Below are 21,521 nucleotides of genomic sequence, written 5' to 3'. Positions count from 1 at the left end.
AGTAAGATTTTTCAAGTGCCTGTGAATGCTGATTTAATCCAGGCAATGCATACCTGGACAGTTTCATCAAAAAGAAGTGTTTTATGGAAAATGACCCTTTCAGATTAGATTTTTCTTGCACCTATCACCTTATCCATTGTTACATGGACAGTTGAAACTTTGTATGAAGTAACTAAGCACAGAATTACTCCTGTAGCTAAAAAGCAGAGAGAGCAAGAATTTTACTTAACCATAGCAACACGAGAGAAAACTTTCTTTTGCTTCCCATAAATTTAAAACCTTCTGCAGATTTTGCAACATTGGCATTAGTTGATGCTTAAATCGTCCTGTGCAGACTAGCTGAAGTCATTAGAAATGTTTTCTCCCTGGCAGCCATAAAGCTTTGAAGAGGTAGAAAGTCTTTGATCAGTAAGAACTTTGCCAAGTATGATTTTAAAGGATGTTGAATACTCCGGTTGTTCAAAGCAAGGTTATTTAGAGTAACCTTAATTCATTGTGCCAGATTTTCAGAGCGTGCCTCAAGGGGGTATGCTGCAAAAAGGTGTCCCAAGAAAGGTTTCTCTTTCTGGCTTAACCCTGGTCTGGTATCTTGAAGCCAGATTTGGAATATGGATTGCCAAAGAGGCCTGATGTTCTCAAACTTGAGTTTTGGAAAGAAATCATGGATTAAGTTTTTGTAAAGGACAGATAAGGGAAATGTGAATGTGTGGTAATAATTTGCTCAACGTTTAATCTGTTCTTTTTCTGAGGACAGATAAAATCCTCACTTAGAAATTTCTATGAAACATCTATTAGAGGTCAGTTTTTTTTTCTATTTATTCCTTATGCCATTAAATATTCAGCAAAAGTAATTGGACAAAACCATGATTATATTCAAATAATAAATATTTTAGCAGCTAACGTTTGCTATAGTCTTATCTTTGTTTTAGAACATGGAAAGGCAATAAAAATCACCCATCAACCACTTGTCTAGAGATGATTACTTTTAAAATTTTTATATAGTCTAATCAATGTATATTTATATACCTATAATAACATTTTTATAAATTGGGATCAAGTTTTGCATACTGCTTTAAACCAGAATTCTTACTTTCCAATCAATAAGCTATGAATATTTAAAACGTATCCTGAAATATTATTTGACAGAAAAAATATCTGTATAGTATTTCTTAATTTATTCAAATCCTGTAGTCTACAAATATGTGAAAAATCAGTGATCTAAGTGTCTAAATGCAGCCTAGATACAGTGATTGGTAAGATGTAGTCTCTGATCTCAGTCAGTTCATATTCTGGCAGTGAGAGGGCCAGAGAGGGGTAAACAGAAATAAAAATACCTACTATAAGACATAGCAGGAAGAGAGAAATCCAGGCCATATTCATGGAGTACTGAGGCACAAAATGGAAGCATGGATTTGGAGGATCAGAAGGCAGGTATTTTAATGGTCAACATCATGATAGAGTGCTTCTTACCCCATGGAGTTGTGGTCAAGTTCAAATGCCTTAAAATCTATAAACTGCCTAGAATAGTGCCTGGCGTGTACAAAGTGTGTGATAAGGTTATAGTATTGTTATGGTTGCACTGTTGTCAATACTATAATTACATGGCAACTCAAAGAAAACGCTGACTATGATGCCATCTGCTTGAATCCTTTTCCCACCTCAACCCCAAAATTCAATAGGTCATGCAATTTGTAGAGCAAGTGGGCCTCAAGACTCAGCCACCCTGTCCCGTAAAGTCAAGAAGTCAAGCTGTCGGCCATCTATTAGGTCTCAATTAACATTTCCTCTATCATTTCCAGTTGCCTGAAATGATCCAGGAAGCCATAAACTTAATGAGAGTATTTAATTACTTCGATAAAATTGGTCCATGGTCCTCTGTGCTAGTTTAATAACTACATTTCCATGCCTTTGGAATCACTTACAATATGCGTTTTAAACCAGTGACATTTGTTTCCTTTTATTATTGTTCCCATTCTATTAATATGTGTTTATCTTATTTCAGTCTCTGTGGCCCTGAAATAAGTACTTATTAATCAAGAGTCACTTAAAGACTGATGTGCCTTCTTCTGCATTAAGGAAACTGAAAGAACACCAAGCAGCCGAATATGCATAGGTTTTTCTCCTCTTAATTAAAAGCTGGTTTGTACATATAATTCCTTTCTTGGCATATTATGCGGAGGTATTAAAATTAGATTCAACTAGGATGGAGTAATTATAGGCACAACTACAGCTTCACAAGAGTTTCATTTTAGGGACTGTACTCAGCTGCAGATGACAAGTTAATATATTGTGACTAGTTATTCACTAATTGACTCCTGCACATTGATGGAACTAAACCTCCACATGCAGAAACTGTAGTCTTTCCTCCTGACTTGGGATGCCAAGGGACCCAAACAATCACTACCTTAGGAAACATCTCCAGGTCTGTGCCTTGATTGGTTTTCCACCTTCCTGAAGTCCTTGGCGTGGATCCTGAAGATGTATTAATACATGATGCAGTGTAAATTCTGAACTGCAGTACATGATGGAGTTAGAGGTTAGGGGAGAGAGGCTTCCTGAAGCAGCAGAGAATATCCCTATAAGCACAAAAATGTAAGAAGCCGTACTAGAAGATCTTCTAATGTAAGTGGACCCGATCTCTAGGTGAGACATTGTTTGACAGTTAAAAACCCTGACTATCTGAGGGGACACAGTCTAGAAATTCTTTGCCATAAGACCCCCGAAGCCCAATATTCCCATTCCCTTAGCTAATCTTTTCATAGGGCAACTCAAAAGGTGGAAGGCATCTTTGGGGACAAATATACTGGGTGTTTGGTGAGGACTCCAGGAACTATATCCTACACCAGTATTAGTGATTTCTATGAACCCCGTAAGCCCTGCCCCCTGCATCTTTGGGCATCTTGTTTCTTTTGCTGGAATTAAGCAATTGGGGTGACACTGAGCAGCTCAGGGGGAGTATCAGCAAGCCAAGGATTTTTTTCTTTTTCTGAGACAGAGTCTCATTCTGTCTCCCAGACTGGAGTTCAATGGTGTGATCTTGGCTCACTGCAACCTCTGCCTCCCTGGTTCAAGCAAGTCTCCTGCCTCAGCCTCCCGAGTAGCTGGGACTACAGGCACATGCCACCATGCTCAGCTAATCTTTGTATTTTTAGTAGAGACGGGGTTTCGCCGTGTTGGCCAGGATAGTCTCGATCTCTTGACCTCATGATCCACCCGCCTCAGCCCCCAAAGTGCTGGGATTACAGGCGTGAGCCACCGCACCCGGCCGCTAATGATTCTTATAGCACCATAACATAAATATCTGTGTGGTTACAACTTAGTGTAAGGAAGAATAGGCACCTTCTGCTCCAACCTTCCATTATATAGAAGAGATCCAGGGAGGAGAAGCCACCTGCTCCAGAATGCATAATGTTAGTGCCTAAAATGGACGATAAATTTAGTTTTTCTTATCTCTGGTCCAGTATTTTATCCACTGCATTAGACTAATTATAAACCAAAGAAAATTTCTCAATGTAGACTCCTCTGAAAATGGCTCTTTTCTCTTCCAAATAACTTTCTTTACAGTAAAGGAAAAAAAAAAAAAAAACAACCTTGGGGAAAATGGGGCGTATAAAATGGGAGTACCAGGATTCTTTTTAGGGGAAGAAGAAGCCCATTTTATTGGTGATCTACCAAGATAATGAGCCTCTCTGAAGAGAGATGGTGTTCAGGACCAGACCTCTTAATGGGGCCAGTGAATAATATAGAATGGTGCTGCCTTGGCTTAAAAAAATGTAAAAGACTTCATAGTGTTCATACTAATAGTAATTAGATGCCCCATGACCAAATCCAAAAGTAAGAAAAGGCTTGGTAAAATTTTCTCTCTATCAGTAAGGAGTCAATGACTGTTCCATTCTTGGCTGAGGTACATGGTAAAAATTCCAACCATCATACTTTTGTCGTGGCTTAAAAATTGGTTGTCTTCAAAGATAATTTGAGAAATTCAATAGAATTCAATGTCAGCACATAAATAAATCAGTTTTAGTGAGCTCCACAAACAGGAAATTCTTGGTTGTCTAATTTACATGAAAGAATCTAAGCTGCTACATTCTATGGAGTCTGATTTGTTGTCTAGATCTTATACCTGTTTAATTATTATATTTATTTCTCAAATTTGGAGAGTTGTAATATGGTGGTGCAATTAAATAGCATATCTACCTGAAAAACTTGGCCAACATAGATTTGGAATCACCAACATTAAAATAGCAGGAAGTGGCTTTCTATAAAATTCAGAGTCATAGCAACAAATTTTCCTCTCTTATCGTATCAAATCTCAGGCACCTGCCTATGAAATTGGCAGTAGAAAGATTTTTGTACTGCCAATTACAGGTTTCTCATCATCTTGCCAACTTGCTTTGTCTCCACAACCTGGCAAAATATAGCTATTGGCAGGAAAGTGAATATTTGAAAATGATTACAGTATATAGGATTTTCTTTTGTTCCATAGTGTTTAACGAAGTAATTTAAGCACTATTTTAGCACTAAGAATAGATTTGCTTTCTACATTATAATATGCAGCATACTCTGTAATTTGAGCCTTCTGGTCACCAGTTTCTCAAATAAAGAAATAGAATGGGGTCTTTAATGAACATTATCCCTAACAAAGATAATTGAGCAAAATATTAATGACCTCTGTATTTTGTAATTCCTTGGCCATAATCTTCTTTTTAGTTAAGCAGAAGCATTCAATTACTTGCTACTGTAGATGGAGGCAGAGAGCAGAGAGGTAGGATGGTTATATCAGGAGTACAAGGAGAAAAAAAAAAAAGAGTTAATCTTGAACTTCTGAACGAAAGAGTTAATCTTTATTTGTACCAAAGTATGATCCTTCAGAAAGACAATTGTCTTTAAAGCTAGACTTTCTTTAGATAAAAAAAGAATATTCTAAATATCTCGAGCTTTTCCAGAACCAGGTCTTCCATAACATGTAGAGAAGATACCCTGCCTTTCTATGGCAGCTGTAATACTTGACATGTTGCCTAGAGTAAGACAATATTGAATATAGGAGAAGTGACAGTCAAATCCACTTATTCTGTTTCCAAAGGAATGTGAAGAGATGAAAGGATGTAAGGAAGTAGGGTACAGGGTGGGAAATATGAGAAGGCCTGAGAGGCACTGGTGTTCAACAAGGGAAATATAAAGGATGGGGATTTTTTAAAAATTCACTTTGGGAGATCCAGAGGGCAATGATTTCATAGACTCTCATCAACTACATCAAGCCATATCAAAGTAAAATTGCAAGTACCAAAGTTTTAGCTTTCCTGAGCTTGGCTTTATTTTCCTATGACCAGTGATCATCAGAAGGTAACAGCAGCAGCAGCAGCAGCAGTACCAGCTTCACCTGAGAACATGTTAAAAATGCAGATTCTTAGACTTCACACCAGACCTACTGAGAATCCAGCAATCTGTGTTTCAACAAGAATTCCAGAGGTTTCTGATGCACCCTAAAGTTAAAGACTATTGCCCCGTGACCTGAATTTAGATTTGAAAATTTCCACAGGTCTCCAGAGGCAGATACCAAGAAGGCTGAGTGAAGTCAAGTAGCCGTGCCTTGTGGCTTACTGAGGTGAGAGGAAAGGGGGTCTACAGGTTGGAACATCTAGGCTAAGAACTGATGCAGAATGCACAAATATTCAGAGGCATTTATAACACCAATTGGAACAAAAGAGAGGCTGGTATCATCAGGACATACTACTGAATCTTGAGCCAACTGGGAGAGATCAACCTGTCAGTGTCACATACAGCTGGCAATAGGCTATACATCAAGCAATCTACCAGACAAGGGAAATATTCTCAGAGAGATACCTGAGAAAGCAGATGACATGCAGCAATCCCAGAAATGTTCTACTCTCAACCATGAAGTCCCACTAGTGACACCTGTCTCACCTCACTCCCAGACACCCAAATACCATCTGGGAAAAGGGCAATGCAAGGGGAAGAATGGTGAAAGAAGAGGCCTGATAAAGGGTTCAACTTTGAAAGACCGAACGTCTATACTAAAAACTAAACCATTGAACCAGAACAACTTGGCACTTCATTAATTGGCAAGTCTGAGTTGTTCCCATTCCACACAGGTGGAATGAGGCTTCTAAGGAAGTTCAGGGCAGTATTAGAGAATAAACTATGTGTCAGAAAACAAAGACAATAAACAATGTGTTGGAAAGCAAAATGCATATATGAATCTGTAACTTTTGCAACTTGTAGGGCAATGCTTACATTTTTGCTACCCAGAATGCTCTCTAGGAAGCAAAATATGTCAGTAGAGAAATGATAGAATGAAATAATTTTAAGTAATTAACTATGCTCTGTGGCAAGTGTCTGTTGTCCCAGCTACTCAGGAGGCTGGATTGCTGGAGGCCAGCCTGGGCCTCCTTTTTTTTTTTTTTATTGAGACCCTGTCCCTAAAAAATAAAAACCATTAAAAAATAATTTAAAAATAATAAAGGGATCTTAAAATTGTGATAATTACTCATGAGATTTTTACAGTTTGCCCTTGGCAAATTATCCTTTATCTTCCCTCTCTTATAGATAAACCATCAGGCAGATTTGTAAATAGAGGCCGGACTCAGCCCTTAGGTAGAGGCTTTTGGCAACATTGGAATGGTGGGCAAATTGGAAAGGGTCAGCCAGGAATTCCATATTTAGAAACTCATTTAAGCAGAATGATATGATGAACCTAAAATAAAGTATTATAAAATAAAGGACAAGAAAGCAATAGATTTCTTTGTTACTAAGATCAGTCAATCTGCACTGGATTTTTCAATTACTTCAATGTCAAGAGCATGATATTGGGAAATTACACCAATGTACCTCAACTGGAAGGTGTTAAAAGCTCTTTAGAAATGTTCCCAGGCAGTGTATTTAAATATTTATGAATAATTTCTATAAATGACTGCTGGCCAGTTATAATAATTAAATGTATTCAGATGATATAATAATCTCATCGCCTGAAAAAGTGCTGACTGTATAATACCCTGAAACCACCTCTGCTCAGTATGCTGACCTGATTTTTTTCTTCCTGGAAAGATTAACTTTTATTTTTACTTACTTTTAAAGAAACTTTTAATTAAGATATAACTTCTATACCAATAAAATGAACAAATCTATCTGTGTAGCTCAGTAAATTTTTACGTATGTATCCATACATATAACCTCCACTCAAATTAGGTTATAGAGCATTTCTAATACCCCAGAAGATCACATGTCCCCTTTTAAGGCAATAATTTCATTCCTAAGCCAACTATTATTCTAACTTCTATTACTTTTTATTACATTTTCATTTTTTGAATAGATATAAATGGAATCAAACAATAATGATGTTTTTATGACTGGTTTCTTTTACTCACAAGTAAGTCTGTGAGGGTCATGTATGGTGTTGCATTTGGCAGTAATTTGTTCCTTTTCATTGCTATGTAGTATTCCACAGAATGAATGCATCACATTCTCTGTTGACAGATATTTTGGTTGTTTGTAGTTCTTGACTTTTAGGAATTCAACTTCCATTCATGCGTGGGTCTTTGGTGAATGTAAGCATTCATTTCTGTTGGGTATATACTCAGAAATGGAATTGATGGATCACAATATACTTAGCTTTAGTAGGCACTCAGATTTCCAAAATAGTTGCACCACTTTAATTTCTCACCTCAAAAACTGGCTTTTTAAATGAGGGAACATACACTATATGGTTTCAAGGTAGACCTTTCTCAAGTCTGACTTCCTAAGGATGGTTTGTTTATAATTTTTTAGACAAGGCATAAATGCTCTGGAGAGAATAGTATTTAACTTATCTTATTCATTTTCAAATTCAGCTGTGTGTATGTCCATTAAGGAAAATGGCCTGTGTAGAAAGCAATTGACTGGGAGACACCCCCCAGTAGGGGCCGTCTATATGTCTTAGTTGATTAAGCACAATAAACACATTCTATAAAACCTTTTCTAGAATCTTTTTCTGCAAGCAGCGATAAATGAAAGCATATAATTTGTGGACTATAGTTAATAAAATTTTATCATATTAGAGATTTTGTTAAATAGGTAGATTTTAGCTGCTCCTGTCGCAAAAAAGTAACTATGTGAGGTGACAGATACGTTGATGTGCTTTGATAGAGGAATCATTTAACTATACACACACACACACACATATATATAATCCTATAACAACATGTTGTATACCTCAAAAAAAATAAAATTTATTTAAAGACAATAATAATAAAGACATACATTGCTTCATCTCAACTTCTGCTCTGAGCAAAAGTAGTCACAATATCCTGGGGATATCGTGTTAATTACTGAGGAAAAGGGACTCATCTAGTACCAATCTTACTTCTAGTGAGATGGATTCACAAAAACATTAGGGTAAAAACTCATTTCAGCCATCCATACCTCATCTATAAAGAAAAGGAGAGGTATGTAACATCTGAGATTTCTTCTAGTTCAGATGTTTAGGGATCCATGAATTTTGTTTCTGTGGATTCTCATAACTGATAATCTTACTTAGAGTGATGGTTGAGGACAATAAAAGTAAACTATGACCTGAATGACAAAGAGATATGAGCAAAAGAGCAATAGTTTGATGATGCAGTGGAAATGTATCATCATTCCGTGAGGTTTTGGATTCTTTAGCTTTTGTTCAAAATTGATGATGAGAAATATTTATGCATGGCAGTGAACTGAAGAGGCATAAATCCAAAGGACTTGGTGAACCCTGAGTTTTCTGATTTTCATTATGTGAAGAAGCATGCGAAGTACTTTAAAACTGAGTTCTTCCACTCACCCTCTTCGAATGTCAATGCTCATTGATAGACTTCAATGATTTTGCTGTGTACCATGGCAAGCAGAAATTTCATGTGGAATACTATCTTCAGAAACCTCCTTCTGAAGCCCTGACACTCCACTCTTTCCTCTGAGTAATCCACGGTATGATGGCACGTCAGCATGAAAGTGAGTTTTCCATTTCATTGCTTCCTAAATTGAAGCTGTTTGATAAATGGTGTACCTGACACACAATGGTGTATACCCACACTGTGATGTTTGACAGAAAGCAATTTCAAAGCTTTTACCTTTGCATTTCATATACTTACTTTCCAGGTTACCTTGGAAAGTAACTAGGATATCATACCATATACATTCTAACACAGGCTTGCATGTACATTTCAGATAGGAAGAAGGTGAGAGTCGAGTTTGTGTTCCAGTTATAAAACACAAACAAGCAAATAAACAAAAACTAGTTGTCCACCATATGACATCAAATTTCACTACACACCTTGGGTTTAGAAATCCTTTTATTGGAAATTGATTTTACATATTTAAAAATAGGACAGAATGTAAGCATCACACCGATATCTTTCATTAAATGATGAAGTTGTATATAAAACAGCTTATAGTTTGATATTGGGTAGGTGCAAAATTAATTGTGGTTTCTGCATTGAAAGAATGGCAAAAACTGCAATTACTTTTGCACCAATCTAATATTACTTGGCTGTTATCCTTCAAAAATCTAATTTGGAAGACTATCAACTCAAATAATGATGAAAGGGTGCATGAGTTTCCACTTTATAGTAACACATACTTTTCTTATATTTTTGGGGCTTCGCTTGTCGAATGTAACCTTTCCTAGTACCTTAGTAGGAGACAAATACCTACTAAGTGATTGGTGATGAAATCTCATAAATGATAGCTAATTGTCAGCTATTGATTTGAAAACAGTAAATTTATGCCAAAGTAATTTTATTTGCAAATTTAATATGATTGTGTTACTCTCTTATTTCTTTTCTTTTCTTTTCTTTTTTTTTTTTTTTTTTTTTTTGAGACAGTCTCACTCTGTCGTCCAGGCTGGAGTGCAGGAGTGCAGTGGCGTGTTCTCGGCTGTCTGCAAGCTCCACCTCCCGGGTTCACGCTGTCATTCTCTCATTTCTATTAATTTTTCCAATGAAAAAAAGAGAGACTGTTTGTGAAGTGGTAAAGTCAACAGAAAATGCAAACACAGATATACAATACATTGGTGTTTAGATGCAAAATAAGGCAATTTTTGCTTTTTAAATTATTTAAGCACTATTTAATTGGTAGGAAACAGAAAAACTCCTAGCTGTGATGGAGGGCATTAGAAAGGGCTCTCTACAATCCTTGCAGATTTCTCTTACAATATAGGAGAGATAACCTAATGAAGTGAAAAGTGAATACACACTGAGACAAAACACATCTGTGTCCGGTTCTATTTCTGCCATTAGTGGCTTGACTAAACAACTTTGGCCTTCCTGAGCTTCCTGACTGTGTAAAATTGGCATGGACATACCTACTAGGTGGAGTTGTTAAGACTTAAAAGCGATAAAATGTATATGTTGTGCCTGACTTAGTGGGTGCTCAATAAATATTATTCTTTTTTCATATTTTCCAATTATTAACACTAGAATTTTCACCAACATGATTTTTTAATCATCTTAAGGTACCCAGAGTCTTCTAATAACGAAAGCTACTGGAAGGGGCAAGAATTTAAACCTAATCAGCTTAGAAATTATCATTCCTTTTTTGAAGCATAATAGCTGGTTACTTAAATCGGTGATTATATGACAGAGGTGAAACAGATAAAGCTCTAGCATCGTATAATTGACCATTTATTGATACTTTTTCATTATCAAAAAGATAGATGTTAATTTTAGGAAAAGATACAGAAGTAGAAAGAATTTTGTTTTTAAATTAACTTCAGTTTTGTGGTCCAAAACCCATACTGGCACGTTCCTTTATCATGCCATTCTTTTGATTTCTCTTCATTTACATTTCCCTGGCAATTATTTCTCTTCTTTAGAAGTGAGCTTCAAATCAAAATAAGATTATTTTCCCCTTGACATACAAGACTTCGGCCAGAATATAAATTCTGTGCTGAATAATCGTCTGTTAAATCATTGCTATCCTATCTGAGTTAGTGAGCCATCCAAATGCTTTGGTTTTCATGCTTATAAGAAATGCAAAACTATCGAAATGTTAGACTTGATCATTAACTTAATGCTGGTGCTGCCAGCCATCCTATGTTATCAATAGCCATAATCCAACGAATGGTGAATATAGCCAGCCTTGCTACCACTAAAGGACCTTGAATTATTATTATTTTTTTATACTTTAAGTTCTAGGGTACATGTGCACAACGTGCAGGTTTGTTACATATGTATACATGTGCCATGTTGGTGTGCTGCACCCATTAACTCATCATTTACGTTAGGTATATCTCCTAATGCTATCCTTCCCCCCACCCCCTCCCCACAATAGGACCCAGTGTGTGATGCTCCCCTTCCTGTGTCCAAGTGATCTCACTGTTCAATTCCCACCTATGAGTGAGAACATGCAGTATTTGGTTTTCTGTTCTTGTGATAGTTTGCTGAAAATGATGGTTTCCAGCTGCATCCATGTCCCTACAAAGGACACAAACTCTTCCTTTTTTATGGCTGCATAGTATTCCATGGTGTATATGTGCCACATTTTCTTAATCCAGTCTGTCATTGATGGACATTTGGGTTGATTCCAAGTCTTTGCTATTGTGAATAGTGCCGCAATAAACATACGTGTGCCTGTGTCTTTATAGCAGCATGACTTATAATCCTTTGGGTATACACCCAGTAATGGGATGGCTGGGTCATATGGTATTTCTAGTTTTAGATCCTTGCGGAATTGCCACACTGTTTTCCACAATGGTTGAACTAGTTTACAGTCCCACCAACAGTGTAAAAGTGTTCCTATCCTCCACATCCTCTCCAGCACCTGTTGTTTCCTGATTTTTTAATGATCGCCATTCTAACTGGTGTGAGATGGTATCTCATTGTGGTTTTGATTTGCGTTTCTCTGATGGCCACTGGTGATGAGCATTTTTTCATGTGTCTGTTGGCTGCACAAACGTCTTCTTTTGAGAAGTGTCTGTTCATATCCTTTGCCCACTTTTTGATGGGGTTGTTTGTTTTTTCTTTGTAAATTTGATTGAGTTATTTATAGGTTCTGGATATTAGCCCTTTGTCAGATGAGTAAATTGCAAAAATTTTCTCCCATTCTGTAGGTTGCCTGTTCACTCTGATGGTAGTTTCTTTTGCTGTGCAGAAGCTCTTTAGTTTAATTAGACCCCATTTGTCAATTTTGGCTTTTGTTGCCATTGCTTTTGGTGTTTTAGACATGAAGTCCTTGCCCATGCCTATGTCCTGAATGGTATTACCTAGGTTTTCTTCTAGGGTGTTTATGGTTTTAGGTCTAACATTTAAGTCTCTAATCCATCTTGAATTAATTTTCGTATTACAAGGTGGCTTCAGAGTAGTTTTGAGAGAGTTTACAAGGTGATAATGATGATCTGCTAAATTACAAGCCAAAGTTTGAAAGGAAGGTTTAAAATGTTAATACTGTCAAGGATTGAATAATCTTGAATTTGAATCAAAATTGTTTCTTTAGCCTTAATAGCATTAAAAACATAATATTTAAACTTATGGGTCTTTCTATGATGATTTTGGGAAAACCGTAGATTCTAGATATTAATTTCTTCCTGTTCTCTGCCTATGAAAACAACAACAAAAAAAGCAGGAATGATCTATTTACTGTTTGTGAATCCCTATTATAGGACAGATGATATACATCTGGGTGGGGGCTTAGAAAAATTGTTCATTTTCAAATAGATGATAATATTTTTACTTATTTCTTCACTTGTTTTATTAATAATATTCGTTTTCTATAAACATGATTTTTATTAGCTTGTTTACTTTGATAGAAAAGCAACGCAGGCTTATTACAGAATATGTAGAAAATACAGAAGCTCTTAAGAAGAAAAATAAAAATAATCTCTTCATTTGATGTGACAACTACCTTTCTGTTACTATGTTTCCTTTTCTACATTTTATGTTACTGATTGTTTTGGGTTATTTTTAAATAGCTAATTTTATATTAATATGTGACTTTATAATAGGATATTGTTGCTAAACTCTTTAACACGTATATTTCATCATCTATTGTTATTGCCTTGAAACATTAGTTGGTGTAATCATGGCATACATTTATTTAATCATTTATTTTTTAAAAATACTAGACTGTTTACTTTTTTCTCTTCTTTTTTAAACATTGTAAGTAATATGGCAATAAGCATCTATGCGCATCAGGTTTTTTTCTGATTCTCAATTTCTTCTTTTTTATAGATTTTTGAAAATTATTGGGTCAATGAGCACAACTATGTTAAGGCAAATTGGATTCCCAAAGTATTATAATGGTTTACCCTCCTGTGAGCACTTTGCAATTGTGTTTTGTCCACTGCATGGCTGGCTTTGATATATGTGGTGATTGTTTATCCCTTCCTAATTAAAAAGTCCTTGAATAGATTTGATGACCACATCATTAACTCTTCTTGGTTTTCAAAAAGGTATGGTAAAGCCCAAAAATGGAGGAAGGCACATTTGAACGTGATCCAAAAAACTGTATTTAGGAACTGAGTGTTAAGAATAGGTGAGAGTAAGGATTACACAGATTCAAAATGCACAGGTTGCTAGGAAGAGGTAAGATATGTAAAGAGTACTTTTATATTTCTAGACCAAAACATCTAGGTGAGGTGACAGCATTTATTGATAAGGAAAAAGAGTTCAGTCGTCTAAGTTGATTTTTAAAGAATTTACGTCTTCTAAATAAGAAAGTTCTTACAGCTCCACTAATAATTTGTAGAATTATGATCCCTTTGTAGTGCCCTAAATAAACTCAAGAAAAGGTTAAAATAGACAAACTAAATACTATAACGTTTATTCTTATTCATTTTCAAAGATGGCAGAAAAGAAAACACAAATATTATTTGCAAGTAGAAGCTATTTTATGAACTAGATAAGAATACAATTAGCTTGAACTTTAACAAATGTTGATTTTCATGCAAGTATGAACATCAATTTCAGCACAGCCTTGGCTCATACATTCTTTATTCATGAGTTATGGAAGTGCAGCTTAATATCTCTTGGAGGTATATAATTACAAATTAAAACATATCTGCTCCTTTTCATTTTGGTGGAACCCTAGGGAACTACCCTCCTAAAGTACCCTGCTACATATACCAAGGTCTACAGAGGCTTTCACATTTATGTCTGAACCAAGGAGTAAAACAACAATTCATTTCCCACTGATGTGCTGTGAGGTGAAAAGTACACTTGGAAATGATGGGCTGAGAGTAATAATATTATTAATAATTGATGTGTCTGCAGTTCATTTAATCTTTAAACTCCACAGCTAAGTTGTCACATCAAATTATATAAATTGCAAATAAAAGAGCTTTGCACTGATTTGCACATCAAGGTAAAGATGCAACTTGGAAAACCCTGAGCTGATTTACTATTCAGTTGCATGGTCTATAGCAAAGCTTGCCAAGCAGCTGAGATTGAATTTCAGGTGTGTGACAAAGGGTTCTTTCAATCAGCCCTTAAGACAACCAGGTGTAACCCTCAAGCTGATCATCTCAGATCTTGAGCAACCTCCTCTGGGGCTTCAGCAGTGTCTGAAGGCAGATCCCACAGTTCTGCAGCCAGTGAGAATGAGTGACTTCCAGCATCTGCTGTTTTGCCATCATATGCTGAATGTCATCAAATAATGATGCCAACAGCAAAGCACTCTGTGGCTTGTGAAGAAGGAATCCATGATACTGTTAAATGAGTTATTTCAGGTGTTCCAGGATGGTAATTGGCATTCCAAAGCCAGGAGGTGGCAGGAAGGTGATGAGCAAAAGAGCTGGGACTTCTGATGGGTCCAGCTCCAGGCAGCAGCCCTGAACCTCTATCATTGATTTTTGTGTCAGTTCAGTTGGATGGACCCTTTTAGTGGAGTCCAAGCTAGCTGCAAGTGACTACTATAATAATGTGTGTACTTGAAGCCTTATTTTCGGATACTTGTTATGAAGTGCTTTGATGAGAGTCTACAACAATTTGCATTATTACAAAAAATCCACATTACATTGTTCAATGAGGGAAATTGAAGACCTCTTGATTATTTCAATATATTTTCAACTATTATCAACTTTGAAGTTGTAAATGTTTTACTTTTTGCATCATCAGCTTATACAAATTAATTTTCAATATAAACTCAATAATATAAAGAGATTATCACTAAGACATTTTCAATCAAGAATGACATATTAGTCATTTTTACCATAACATTTGATGTAAAAGGTTTTGTTCATACACACACTGTTATGGGTTGAATTGTGTCTCTCAAGTAGATATGTCGAAGTCCTAACCCTCAGAACCTGTGAATGTAAACTTTTTTGGAAATAGGATCTTTGCAGATATAATAAAGTTAGGGAGAGGTCATGTTGGATTAGAGTGGGCCCTAAATCCAATGACTGGTGCTCTCATAAGGAGAAAGAGATTTGGAGACACACACAGGAAGAATGCCAAGTGACAACTGAGGCAGAGAGTGGAGTGATGCATCTACAAGCCAAGGAATGCTGACAACCACCAGAAGCCAGGAAGGGGCAAAGAATGATTTCTCCCTAAAGCCTTTAGAAGGCACATGGCCCTCCTGACACTTGACTTTAGACTTCTCTAGCCTTTAGAACTAAATAAATTTATGTTGTTTTAAGTCGCCCAGTGTTTTCTTACAACTCTAGGACAACTAATACAGATATACTCACTAGTTTTTCATTACAATAAAAATACTTTACTTCAAAGTTTTACATTAGTGTTCTATTTCATATCCTCCTCAAGTTTTTTGTTTCTTTTTAAAATGTTTATATAATATGAAAAATGTAATATATTTTTTACCAAATTCAGTATCATTTCCCCCAAATCCTCTCCAGTCTCTCAGTAGATGCCAGATAATTATTATAATTCTCTGTATGTGAAAAATGTAAAAACAATGAAGAAATGTGGTTGTTGTACTCATAAAGAAAGTGTACTCTGCAGTAACTGTGTGGAGTATTCTGTGTTTATAGGTTCAATTTAGGTTCCCAAGTTTTCGCTATTCTTGCTGATTTTCTGTCTAGCTGTCCTATCCGTTTGGTTAGTTATTTTATTATTTATGTCCAGAAGTATCTCAAATAATTACATTTTTCTTACAGGATTGTCTACTAGACAATCAACAAAGGTTTACTGAAATTATAATACCATCATCAACATTACTACTAATACAAATTGCACTAACCATTGCTTTAGCTTTCTTAGCACTATACTGTTAGATTTTGTGCATTTGCAGCTGAAAGCCTCCAAGAGCTATAAACTACAAGTGTGTAATATAAAATTTGATTTACATAATCGCTTATGAAGAACAAATAATGCTGACCTGTTTCTGCATCTCTTACCCAGAGAGATGATCAATTGCATGTGAGGTGGAGAATACAAGACAGCTCTTATGATGTTATTTTGGGAGGCTGATTTTATGATGATGCCATTAACTGACATAGATAGAAAATTACTGTTCTGTTGTTGTTACATGTACTGATTCTAGAAGGAGATGCCCACGAGTTTTAAAATAACTCCATTTTTCTAACTTTGGAAGTATATTGAAGATGGAAGCTGGCTGTAAGAATCTACCCAAGTTTACTTCTTTACAAAACACCTCTCCTGTTTGTACTGTAACTCCTTACATACACAGCTACCTGAGTAGTTTCATTGTTATTCCTATCTTAGCCATTTCTGGAGACTGGACCTGGCTTTAATATCCCTGGATGATCCAAAGGTCTCCCGAGTGCTCATGGTCCTTGATGCTACCAGTGTTCCTTTCCTATTACCCTGACCTTACATATACAAGTCAATTCTTTGTGCTTCTATTTTATCATCTGCAGAATATTAGGGTTTAAATAGATAAGTGTTGGGGTCCCTTACTCTTTTATGGTTCTGCATTGCTTTTGTTTCTTCTGTTGCTTATTTAGACTCTAAAATTACATTAAGATGATTCTAAAATTAAGTCATCTAAATTATGATGACCATTTCTTGCTCTGAACTTTAACCCCAGAAATTGTTATTGTTCATGACTTATTTTTCAGTTGTTTTGGTCCATTTTGACTTCAACGTTCTAAGCCATAAGCACCAACCTCGTATGTTTTCAAAGGCCAGGCAAGCAACTTTAACCAAACTGAGACTAATAAGGAAATATTAGACTTGAGAACATACCCTGACAAAAGCCAAAGATAATGTGATATGCATACTAAGAAAACAAGTTCCAGGGATTGCATTATTTTTGTAGGCTGGAATTTTGCAACTTAAAAATATAAAGTTTAGTTCTTTCCTAGAGCTGTTTTTCTTAAGCCCATTACCTAGGCTATTTGTTTAGACCATCCTGATGCCCCTCCTCTGAGGTCAAAGCTGTAGCTACTCTAGAAGGGACACCTATAGATGTTGAGACTGAGAACTTGGAAACTTATCGACTTCCCCAATTAAGTGGCAATGTCATGCATCCTCCTTGCCATGACAGCAGATTCTACTATAACAATCTTCCACTTATTTTCATCAACTATTGTATTACCTCCTGTGAAAGAAATGCTAAAAGCACTAACTTTTTTTATATCTTTATCTGTTCTTATATTTACTCAGCACAATGGTTTAAGTCATAACCATCATTGAACTCTGACTTTTATGCTATTTATGTAGTCAGTGCCCATAAATGTATCTTTACGAACCACAGCCTGAAGCTAGCAGGCAGCTTCGCTCTCAGAAGGATATAATAAAAATATTTTCAGCTGATGCAAATAAATGGCATGCATGGACACTGCAGAAGATAGTTTAGAAATTCCCAAACTGAAAAGCCTATACCAGAGGAGTGGTTGTCAGGAACTGAGATACTCGCTGTGGCCACCTAGTAGCCCAGTTCATAATGACACCCCTTACTCTCCAGCCTGTTCCCAGAGTGTTATCTGGCTGCATCTCCAGTTTAAGAGCACTGAGTGAGTCATTCACGGTGTCAGTCCTTGTCATGATTAAAATGTGAGCAAGGATAAGTTTGACTGTCTACTCCAACGATCTTCTGAGGTTTGACAAATATTCATTTGTCGAGCCTTCAGTTAATCATCAAGAATGTCAAGCTAAAAACCCCCTTTGTAAAAACAGCCTAACGGTAAGCAACAAATCTATGTAACTGGGGTCGGGGGATGTTCAACACTGGAAGGGAGCTCCCTTTTATAGCCTGCTTCTGATTTGACACAATCAACAAGCGATCAGTTGCAGTGGGAACCAAAGGTGGGTGGGGCAATTCTTTGTACTCTTCCCCTTCATCCTTTTTTTCCGTGGAGTGGGGTGGGGGTTGTTTATTCTTTTATTTTCTTATTTCCTAACCTATAAAATTCAAGAACTTATTCATTCACTAATTGAGTAATTAACTAGCAAACAATTATGTTATGTTATCAACTTCCAAGGTTTCCCCCCATTCTCTGATTTCAAAGATGAGTCTCCTTTTTGGATACTTAGACTTCCTTCTGGTGAGCCAGAACCATGGCTGACCTTAGCTCACAGATTTTTTCATTCCTGTCCCCAACTACAGAAGGGCTATGGAACAACTCAGATAGCAGCTACTAACAATTCCATAACTGATCAGATGGATCCTATTGCATACAAATATTGTCCAAATGGCCCTGACCACTGCTTTGCAGCCTCTTTGCTTCCCACTTTGTCCTTAGCTCCCTCCCACCCAAACTGCCTAGACTGCCCCGAAGCCTAAGATGTTAGATATCTTTCCTCAGCCTTTAAACACCAGATGGTTGTTCCTAATGGAAGACTTTTAACACTGTTTCTGAAACATGTTACTTACAGCCAGCAACTCTATTTCAAACAGATGACAAAACCAACCAGCATAATTTGATCCATTTTTCCTCTTCTTCATCCTACCCCAGCTACAACTATCTCTGTAGCTCTGCTCTAGGCCCCCTAGAGGCTTAGGATAGGAGATTAACCCTTCCACTTCTATAAATCTAGTCTCCCTGGTAATATGGATTGTACCCCACTCTGCCTACTCACAGACCAAGCTCCAACTCTTAACCCCTTCTTTTCCAATAACTTCTCTCCTTGTGGCCCCCTCTCATTTGCCTTCAATTATGTATACTTCTCTCCTACATAAGAAACACATAAATTCCTTTTCTCACTCCCCCAGCCCACCATTTGACCATTCAATCAACTTTATTTTAATGCAAACTCTGAAAATTTTATATATATATATATAATTTATAACTACTCTCTATAAAGATACCAAGATCACCTTTTGGACAAATTCAAAAATTACCTATTGTTTCTTCTTGTTTCTCATCCTCTGCAACCTATTGGACTTGACAGATTTTTGTTGATATCATAGAAGGTGGAGCAGATGTAACAGTCCTTGAATAATTTGAGGAGAAAAATACAGATAAAGAAAAAGGAATGGCCTTCCTTGGAGTGGGTTTGTACCTGTCCTAGCATGTGGGAAATACTAAGCAGGTATCCATTTAATCTGCTTTTTGCAGCAATGTAGATCCATACTCTTGTCCTTGGAGTAAGAACTTAAGACTTATTTATTTGTTTATTTATTTATTTATTTTTGAGACAGTTTTGCTCTGTCGCCCAGGCTGCAACCTCCGCCTCCTGGGTTCAAGCAATTATCTTGCTTCAGCCTCTTGAATAGCTGGAATTGCAGGCGTGCACCACCTTGCCCGGCTAATTTTTCTATTTTTTTTTTTTTTTTTTTTTTAGTAGAGACAGGATTTCAACATGTTGGTCAGACTCGTCTTGAACTCCTGACCTCGTGATACCCCTGCCTCGGCCTCCCAAAATGCTGGGATTACAGGCATAAGCCACCGCACCCGACCTTAAGACTTACTTTATCAAATTTGATGCCCTATTGCAGCATCCTAATGCTATAACAGAGTGAACTCAGTATTGACCATCTGCTTTCTAAAAGCTCTACTCCCTGGCTGCTGAGGCTGTAGTCCTCCAACTATCTTCCTGGCAGTTTTTTGTGTTTCATAACCCTATCTCTGTTTTAGTTTTCTCTTGAGTTTGGCTTTATGTTTAAGGGCCTTCCAGTTCTCATGTGTCAGACTGAGCTAACTATCAGACTGGGCCACAACAAAGTGAGGAACTCTAAGGAACTCTGAGAATGGGAGTGCCCAGAGAAGAAACACTGGTATCATATTCTCCTCTGATAGTTGCCTGCTGCATGCAGAACCCGCTGGCCCACTTTGGCATTGCTATTAAACTGAGAATTGAAGAAGCTTATACGTCAAAATGATGAAGCATATGTTTTTGCTGACTACTCATCCTTCCCATTGAAATATTAAAAGAAATAAAAAATATAAATAAGACATTAGTAGCACTAAAAAATTGGAAAGAGACTATAAACAGATCAGAACCTTGAGGGATTTCTGATAAAGGTAAAGCAGAAAAGATTGAAGTGAGAATGAACAATCAATTTACAGGCAAACGATAACACCACCAAAATAAAAACAAAAAGTTTCTGATCAGAATCCAAAAGCTCAATGTCAGAAAACCCAGGGCTACAGGTGGAGAGTGAGCTTGGACTTGTTATAAAGTGGTTAATCAAAGGACAAAAACAAAACAAACAAAAAGCAAACAGACAAAAACCTCTGCAATGCTCTCAGAGTTGTTTCATAAGTCTCAGTTCTAAGCTACGATATTTGTTCTCCATGTAAAAAGGGAGATCTGCCTTTGGAAATAGCTAGAACAGTTTGTGGTCCAGAAACCGGAACTTTGCTCCAGGTAACTTCTAGCACCATGACAAAATAGATTCTCCACACCCGAAAGGGAGACCCGCCTCCTCTCACTTCCTCCACTGCTCCCACTCTGCTCACATTCCCCCATGGTCTGGATGATTGCACACACCTCCTTACTAGTGCCCCTGTTTCCACACATGTTTTTCTAAACTCGATTCTCCTCAGAGCACCCAGTGATTCTTTTAGAGCACGAATGATGTCATGTTGCTTATTTGCTCAAAATCTCACACACATTCCAAAGTTGTCATAGTAACCTCTAAGACCCTATGCAATCAGCCAAAGCAAGCTAATAGACTGTGTGGTTTTTCACTCTATCAGAACGTGCTTCTGACAGTGAATAGTTGTACCCATCAAAGGTGAAAGTTGTCCAGGAAGATATGAAGAAAAAAACAGAGATCAGAAAATTGACAAGAAGGTGATTAAAGTAATTGACCCTAGAATATAAATCGTAATGGGAAAAAACACAGGAAAAAATGGACTGAAGTGACAGGGGAGTTACCTAAAATGATAACCTGAGTTAGAGTAAAGTATTCCAGCCTTGATTAAATGGAGAGTGATGGGGAAATGGCAGCCATGAGCAAAGCTAGAGGAGCCACAGTAGTAGGGCATGGGACTTAAAGGAACTGGGGTTTCTCCAAGGGCATGGAGTAGTGATGATCTGGGATCATCATTGTGAAACAAGGAGGGAAGCAGCCCAGACTCCGGTGTGACTGATGGATAAGACTGGAGAGAGAGATGTGATTTAAGAAGGCTGAAGAGAAAACAATATCGTCAAGAATCACTTTGGGTTCCTTTAAATTAAGAAACTGGA

The 21,521-nt window shown here is 36.9% G+C and overlaps 1 long non-coding RNA gene across 1 annotated transcript; it reads right to left on the bottom strand.

Annotated features, from left to right (window-relative positions):
* Nucleotides 1-9,843: 9,843 nt before the first annotated feature.
* On the bottom strand, nt 9,844-20,912 carry LOC105488943 (uncharacterized). The gene is made up of 3 exons (XR_011619618.1): nt 20,820-20,912; nt 19,228-19,319; nt 9,844-9,948 (listed from the first exon to the last, which is right to left on the bottom strand). It is a non-coding gene; the product is annotated as an uncharacterized lncRNA (long non-coding RNA).
* Between the last annotated feature and the right edge of the window lie 609 nt (nt 20,913-21,521).

Source organism: Macaca nemestrina, chromosome 2 (assembly GCF_043159975.1).
Source record: "Macaca nemestrina isolate mMacNem1 chromosome 2, mMacNem.hap1, whole genome shotgun sequence".
NCBI classification, from domain to species: domain Eukaryota; kingdom Metazoa; phylum Chordata; class Mammalia; order Primates; family Cercopithecidae; genus Macaca; species Macaca nemestrina.
The sequence above is the reverse complement of the archived record's forward strand: the minus strand, read 5'-3'. Positions and strand labels throughout refer to the sequence as shown.